Source organism: Etheostoma cragini, chromosome 5 (assembly GCF_013103735.1).
Source record: "Etheostoma cragini isolate CJK2018 chromosome 5, CSU_Ecrag_1.0, whole genome shotgun sequence".
NCBI lineage: Eukaryota > Metazoa > Chordata > Actinopteri > Perciformes > Percidae > Etheostoma > Etheostoma cragini.
In genome coordinates this window covers 10,024,359-10,032,416 of record NC_048411.1, presented here as the reverse complement: position 1 = coordinate 10,032,416, position 8,058 = coordinate 10,024,359, and the positions used below count along the sequence as shown (strand labels likewise).

The 8,058-nt window shown below is 37.9% G+C and overlaps 1 long non-coding RNA gene across 1 annotated transcript in view; it reads left to right on the top strand.

The window, feature by feature from the left end:
- Positions 1-798: 798 nt before the first annotated feature.
- LOC117944475 overlaps positions 799-8,058 on the top strand; it is a 13,087-nt gene continuing 5,827 nt past the window's right edge. The window contains exons 1-2 of the long non-coding RNA XR_004656593.1: positions 799-810; positions 6,906-6,912. This is a non-coding gene — a long non-coding RNA (uncharacterized LOC117944475). The remainder of the gene's footprint in view (positions 811-6,905; positions 6,913-8,058) is intronic.

Genomic DNA, 8,058 nt, shown 5'->3' with positions numbered 1-8,058 from the left:
TCAAAATCAGACTTTCTGTACTTTAGTTTGGTTTTTGTGAATAAATTTCATCAGACTCACAATCAAGGGACTAATTTCATATTGTATTTCAAAAGGTTCAGTACACAAAGCTTATCATGAAGTGAGTTATAAGGATGTCTAGAAGTATTGTTTTTTAAAGCTGTGAGTAATCCAATACATATATAATGCATTCTATTCGTGTCATATAGCTTTTTTGTGCAACCACAGTATGTTATTCATGTAATAATTCCCCGTATGTAGGTCTTATATGCTGAAAGTCAAGCATGGCTGGCCTTTAGAAAAAATCTCTTTTAGATGTCTCTAATCCTTACAAACCCAAACTAAGGATAGAGGGCACAATACTGCAAGCAGGCTTTACATTGACTTTGAAGAGGCTTAACACTTCCTGCTCACCTCATGGTTTGTCATTTGGCACTCTCTTTTGTCAGCTATATTCATGTGATGAGACTGACCAGAGGTGTAGACAATCTTAAAATTCCGATATGTACTACTGTTGTGATGAGATAATTGGGTTTGGTATCGTTGGCTCGGTACTCTGCTTTTAAAAATGTTTGCAGTAGGTTATTTGTCTATTTAACAAATTGGGGTAGTACTGAGTTAAATAGTTTTCTTCCTGATGCCTTTTACACAGTAATAAGGAAATAGATAACTTAGAGGTTGTATTAAGGTGAAAGCTGTAAATATTCTGATCACAGGTTTATGACCAGAACCAAGGATATTCAGACAAGTCAAACACACAGCAGGAACAGAGTCCTCTGCTGTTGGCTGAAAGTACTACAGGTTACTGTAGTACTTTCCAATACCATGCAGGTTGTGACAATGCAACCGGCAACTGCACCACTACGAAACACTGAAAAGTCTGTTACTCATCAAGAGCTAATATGCTAAGTGGGAGAAAAGAATATCATGGGTCCTGCAACTGGTAGTATGTCCTCCAACTGATAGTGCTTACACAAAATGGTCATTTTTAGTTTGTTTATATGATCAGAACAGAAAGACATTGAAGAAATTAGACATTATCTTTACAGTAGGTTGGCGAGCCCATGAATGTTGAAGTCAAGACCGAACTGACCGAACCAGCATGGTGATAAGCTTTAATTATGCATCTCTCGCATTGTACGTCCACATGCATATTGTAAAAGGATAATTGCTAGACACGGTGGGGTTATGTAGCAGACCAGGGATGAGCATTGACTGATCATAGAACGGGTCGCCAATCAATCTGTTGCCATTCAATTAAGACATCTAAAGATACAATAAGGTACAAAGAGACAGAATTGTTTCTATGCCAGAAGAGTGAGAGACACTTCAACATCTCAGAGACCAGGAGGAGTGAGACAGGCAGAGAGCGTGAAGTAGTGAAACATGTTTCCACAGGTTTATTCTAGGTTCTTGAACAGTTTCCAAAGCTTGCAAGAAATCCTTAAAAGATAGAGCAGAATGAAGGTGTGAATGCATAATTTTCATACAATTGAGGAAGTTGTTGGCTTTGCTTTAACATGGCGGCTAAGAAATTAAAGTAATTCCCTGTCATTTTCAAGGCATCAGCTTCTTTTTGAATGACCGTATATGCAAGCGGCAGTAGGATGAAAACCAGTAAAATGGAGAAAAATGACAGGGCTAAGCTGTCTAACTCACATAAGCGTTTTTAGAGTATGGGTCACTGAGGTAGGGGGATAAAGTCACAATTCCTTTTCACCTTTTGTTGTGGCGATGTACCGCAAGATTGAGGTAAAAGGGACTTTGAAGTCAGCTTCCCTAGATTTAACTTAAAACTAGAATGAGAGCACACGGGCTAAAAATCAATTCACAAATTTTGTCAGCTGTCAGTACGCCCACAAACTTGAAAACCTAATGCAAAGCCATTCAGCACGTTAGAAATATTAATCCACTGGAGAAACAAAACCTCTCCTGAAATATGGTAATATCATGACTTTACCTCTGTACTACTGTGTACACGTCCATGTTATCCAATAAAAACAGGTGATTCGTACTATTATAAAATAACTATTTTAAAGTTTCAAAAGATTACAGGGATTACGTTTTTTTAGCTTATTTAAAGCATTTCATGTTCGGTTTTGTTCAGCTACACATTACCATGACCCATGGCTTTTTGTGTGCATCACTATCACACCAGCTCATTTCTTGTTGTTGGTAAGCTATTTGGGTTGCTGTCTTTATGGCATCTTGTCTTCTGTCTGTCCATAAACCTATAGTTGCCTTTTCCTGGTGCTCTGGTGTTAATGTTAGATTAATGTGCCTTGTCGTTATAAATAAAATAATAATACAAATACATGGCTAAGACAGCTAAGGATATTTGTTTCAGTCTATAGTTACACATTTTGTCAAACAGTATTTCAAATGTAACTTCCTTTGCCTCTTAAACAGTGTTATCATCAGCCATTTTAACTATTCAGCAACATAGTAGCTCTTTTTTTTTCTCTTGTAGGACTTTTTAACAACCTTGTCTTATAAAATAATGAGAGTGATGGCTGTGGTCAGTGGAAGAGAAGAGGAAGAATAGTGGCATGAGAGAGGGGGTAGATGGTGATAGCACGACAGGGAAAGAGGAATGAAAGATGAGAGATATGAAACAGGGAGAGATGGAGGATGGATGGAGGATGCAGGACTGTGTGGCTGAGCAACATGAAAGTGAAAGCGTGCCGCCTGCAGCTGGGCCAAAGCTCGGCCAGCCTGCTAAAAACAGCGTGCAACAGTGTCGAGCAACGTGACTCAATCTGTGACACGGTCTCCCCTGTTTTCATCTTTACCTACATATTGTAGGGTTGTGTTTTCTTTCCTTTACCGTAATTATGCCTTTTTGATCAGGTCTGTGTTGAGCAGACCTGACCATTAAAGCATTTTTAATGGACTACATTTCTGAAGAAAACTACTTATCATTTACCAAGATTGTTAGTTAACATAATAATTTGGATGTGCCTTATCATATCAACATTTAATTTTTTTATTAAATTAAGCATTCCTAATAAATTGATTTAATTGAGAATTACCACCTGTGCTTTTACGTATTTATTATTTCACTACTACATCCTGTGTTTTGCTACATTTAAAAAGCCTTTTCACCTGTTAGTAGCTTTGCATTTTAACCTTGCTTTGAATCTTTAGACATTTTCAATTAAGAACTGTTACCTTATCATTTGAGGTAGGCAAGTACAGTGCATTACTCAAGAGCAGGATTTTTTAAATCATTTTGTTAAGGATACAATTTATTTTGTGTTGTTAGGAGTGTTCTATTATGAAAAAAGTTTAAGAAGTTTGACGTTTTATGCCTTTTTTTGCAGCAGAAAAATGCCACAAATGTTGCCATCCATTCTCAAACTGGGGAAGTTGCAATTCATGGTCAACGTCTTAAGCCCTAAGGCATGGGGGAGCAACATTTACAGTTAATGCATTGCAGCACAGATGTTACACTATATCCTTTGTACAAGTAAAACCTTTTACAATGTTAAATTTCTGGATCCTTATGTTACGGTTTGACATGTGATCGTCTTTATTGCTGTTGCTTCATAGTGCCTTGTGAGCCCATGTGGGTTGGGATGCACATGGTTCAGGGATTGAAATCATTCAAACATTCATGGTGCTAACTGGACTTGAGTGTGGTTATTTTCACAATTTTATAAATGTTTACCAACTGAATTTCATCCTTTCCTTGAAAAGTTTGTTGATGTCAGTTTGCCTTTAGCAAAGCCAGTGCCTTAGGAAAGCTTGGAAAATATTTTAGGATTTGGTATTGAGGTCAGACCTCAAGCTAAGTTCTTCATGGAACACCGTGCAGTAATGCATAAAATGTTGCAGGGAGTTCAAATCTTGTAATAGGTCCATACTGCATAAGCCTGTTGACATGGACAATAGAAAACTCCCAGAAGTTGTACTAGACTTTGTTGGACAATGATGATATGTACATTGTGGAAATGCCATAGCATTAGGGACACCCATACTTTCTAAGACTTACTGCTTCATATTCTATATTAATGACTAAATAAAGCATGTTCAAGTGGTTGTTCCAATTTCTTATGAGTTGTGCTCTAATGACTTATTGCTTGATGGTCCTAGATAAACATATATTCGATGTTGCCTGTGGAGTTTTGAAGTGTTTTAATTTTGTTTTGTGGCTGAGCTAACTTCCAGATTTCAGCATCACTCATAGCAGAACAGTTCCTTGCTGAAAGTGTTCTACAGGCCAAAAGTTTTTTTTTTCAGCACCACAGAATTTTTACTATTGTCTTGGGAGGTTAGAACTGTATATCACTAGTTTCTAAAACTGGATGATCTCATTTTCATCAACATCGTAGAGGACAGTTTCCGGCTGTGATTACATTACACAGAGAAATGAATGTCGTATTAGTAGCAAAGAGTGAGTGCACAGACAGACAGGTGAAGTAGCGGGTTATCTAAAATTAATCAATACGTACTAGGGCTGTAACGATACACAGAACCCAGGATTCGGTTTGTTTCACAATTTTTTCTAAATTCTTTTGGCTGGGGGGGAGGGCAACATTGGCAGTTAAACAGACACCTTATTTATTGATATCAATTGATTTCAATGTCTATCAATTCAACACCAAATATTATTTTGTACCTTAAATTAATGTTTCCAAAATCGTTTCAGTGGTTCATTCACTTGTTTGAATGAGACATAAGAATAATGGTAAGGATAACAGTAATGGACAATTCCTCTTCCAACTTGTAGGGGGACAGAAGAGGAAAGGTTTCTTGATTCTTACTGTAATCCCCAAATTCCACAGGATGCCGTCCGTCAACACCCAGCAGGTCCAAATTTGTTGCAGAATGGCTGCAGCCATGACTGACAGCTGAAGTTAAGAGGACCCACGAGATCTCGCAAAGTCATGTGGAATAGAACCACAAAACAACAAAAGTTTGTTTTCATCCAGAGGAGTAGAGAGGAAACAACTCTGTGCTGTGTTTTCAAGGTGTAGTGCAGTAGGGGTGGGCGGATCGATCTAAATATCGATAGTATCGATACCAACGCTGGTATTGGTATTTGATTGATACAACTGTAATTGAATCGATATTTTAATTTAGATATCTCTCCTCTACGTTCACTATACTTAACTTGTGTCTTCCACCTTCCTGAGCAAACGGCGCTTTCACATCTTGGCCCACGTTGCTCCTCCTCCCCCTCCTGCTCCTCTGCTGTGATTCGTTGTTGTGTCGTCACGTGACTCACTGACACAACGCGCAGAGGAGCAGCGAGACTGATAGCACATTGAATGAGAGATCAGGATGGCCGAGAGGAAGAGAAGTGTTCTGTGGTGCTATTTTACGGCACTAAATGGTAATACTGCAACTTGTGATACGTGTAAAAAGAGCATTCAATACTGTGGCAACACTACAAACCTATACAAACACTTAAAAACACATGACAAGGAAAATGCTGATCTACAAAAACGAAGAAATGAGGAGGGAAATCAATCCACTTCCAGACCCCCGGCACAGAGACAGAGTTCGTTGGGAGAGTCATTTCAGAGAGGCAGAGAATACCCAGCTAGCTTGTAAAAGTAGGCTAATATTATGTTAGTCATGTCATATTGCGTCTTGTGCATTAGTTAGTGTGATTGCTCAAGAATAAGACATCGTGAAATGTTTGTTATTCTTTATTTATTTATTTTTTAAAAAGGCTGTAAAATTTGGTTTGTATTCATTCTACAGTGCCTAATATCTAATAATTTTGTGCACTTCAATACATTAATAAAAAAATATTGCCTAAAGAATTGATCATTCATTCACCTCAGAAATAATGAAATGCTCTCCCCTACACAAAAGTATTTTTTTAAATAAAAAGTATCGTATTGGTATCGGTATCGGCAATACGGACCCTATATGTATTTGGTATCGGATCGATACCAAATTTTGCAGTATCGCCCACCACTCTAGTGCAGGGAAACATGATCCGCCGTGAGCACGGCCTATCTTTATTTTGAAAATTAACCGGATGTTTTATTTGTTTCTGTGCTCGACCAAATTACTCCACTGCCGTTCCACATCCTGTGGAATTTGGGGGTGAAGTAGCTAAAACTAATGTTCTTGGTCTATACTGTTAATTAATTCTAACATAAGATTAAGACATTTTTCAACATGCTCAGTTATTTTTGGTATGATTGTTTTGACCACGGTTAACAACTCTGGGCTAACTCACAAATTCATCAGTTAGCTGTAGAGATAGACAACTAAACTAATGGTACTTTAGCTGGCTAGCACACCCCTGTCTGTCTGCCTCAGTCTCCCGGCGCTGCAAGGCTTCAATCGGGATGAGAGCTAAACAAGCGTTGGTTAGCCCAACTAGTTGACATGTTCAAGAAACTAAATGGAAGTTAAATTAAATAGAAAAAAACAAAAAACGTAAGGACAGAGAGCACTGCCCTTTTAGTTCATCCCATGTAGTAACCAAAACGGAACAGGGCAATCTGTTCTTCTTGGGTGGTTTTAATGCTTTTTCTGCCAGTAAGATGCTTTTGGTCATATTAGGATGTTAAACACCTTCTGTCCACATTACAATCACTGAATAATTGTTGACATATGATACTTTTATGAATTAAGGCCCACATCTTTTGACATTTGAATACCACAGTAAATATTATGCAGTACCAGCTGATTTCTTGGCTTTCTCAGTGTCCTATATTTAGGCACAGTGCCAGGATACTATGGAAACTTCCATATTAATTGGGCAGGCAGTGGAAAAATGCTATCTGGAGGAGGTAAGCATAACTCATAATGTGTTATGATAGGAGAGAGGGTAAACAAGGTTGTGTCAGTATTGTTTTGCATATATGTTGAAATGTGGACTTTCTGTGCATGCTGTTTTTAACAGTTAGTTTCAAATAAAAAGGGTATGTTATCTTTAGAGATTCTGTCTGTGCAGTGAGCTGCTTTAATGTGATAATGGCCTATAGATGGAATAGTGTTACACAACAGACCTAATGACTGCAATATAGATATGTTTGCTTCTCAGTGTAGGAGCACTGACATAAAAGGAAAGTACTGTTATAAAATCGCTATCAGACACTGTGTCTGTATACCAATCACTCAAATCAGTTTAATTATAGAATCTTTGTTTGGGGCCACAGTAGTTTATGCATGCAGCACAAGATTCGGCTTCAGCTGCAACAAAAGCCCCAAATAGGGTTTGGCTGACAACATACACACTGCAACTGAACCATATCAGAACACACATCAATTACCAAGAAGTTTTATAAAGGAAGGTGTATTTTACAAAATAGTGTGTTAAATCATATAGGAAAGTATGGCTTAATGAGAGTACAACTTTTATTTTTCAAACAATCAAAGTAATTCTTTAGTCTCTAGATCAAAAAATGCTCATCACAAGACATCAGAGCCCAGAGTGAAATCTTTAAAGTACTTAATTTGTTGGCCCAAAAGCTGCAAACCCCAAGTTATACATTTAATTGTTTGACAGGCACATATTTATGTAAGCAAAAACATCTGACAAGTTGTACTTTCCCAGATTGTAATGGATGACGCAGGGGTGAAGGTTGGCCTTGGAGGGTTTTATCTCACTTGTTGGCTGCTTGCCAACAAAATGCAAATTAGATTTGATGACAAAAGCAGTCAATTTTTCATTGCATGCATTTTTGTTTCAAACATAATATAATTTGAGTCTCAGAATTCCTGATACTTGCATTATTAGGCAACATCTTACTAAACAGGTAGGGGTCGCGGCCAGTAATTACAGTGGTGAGAAAAAGTGTTTGCCCCCTTCCTCATTTCCTGTTCCTTTGCATGTTTGTCACACTTAAATGTTTCGGAACATCAAACCAATTTAAACAATAGTCAAGGACAACACAAGTAAACACAAAATGCAATTTGTAAATGAAGGTGTTTATTATTAAAAGGTGAAGAAAAAAATCCAAACCATCATGGCCCTGTGTGAAAAAGTGATTGCCCCCTAAACCTAATAAATGGTTGGGCCACCCTTAGCAGCAACAACTGCAACCAAGCGTTTGCGATAACGTGCAATGAGGCTTTTACAGCGTCCTG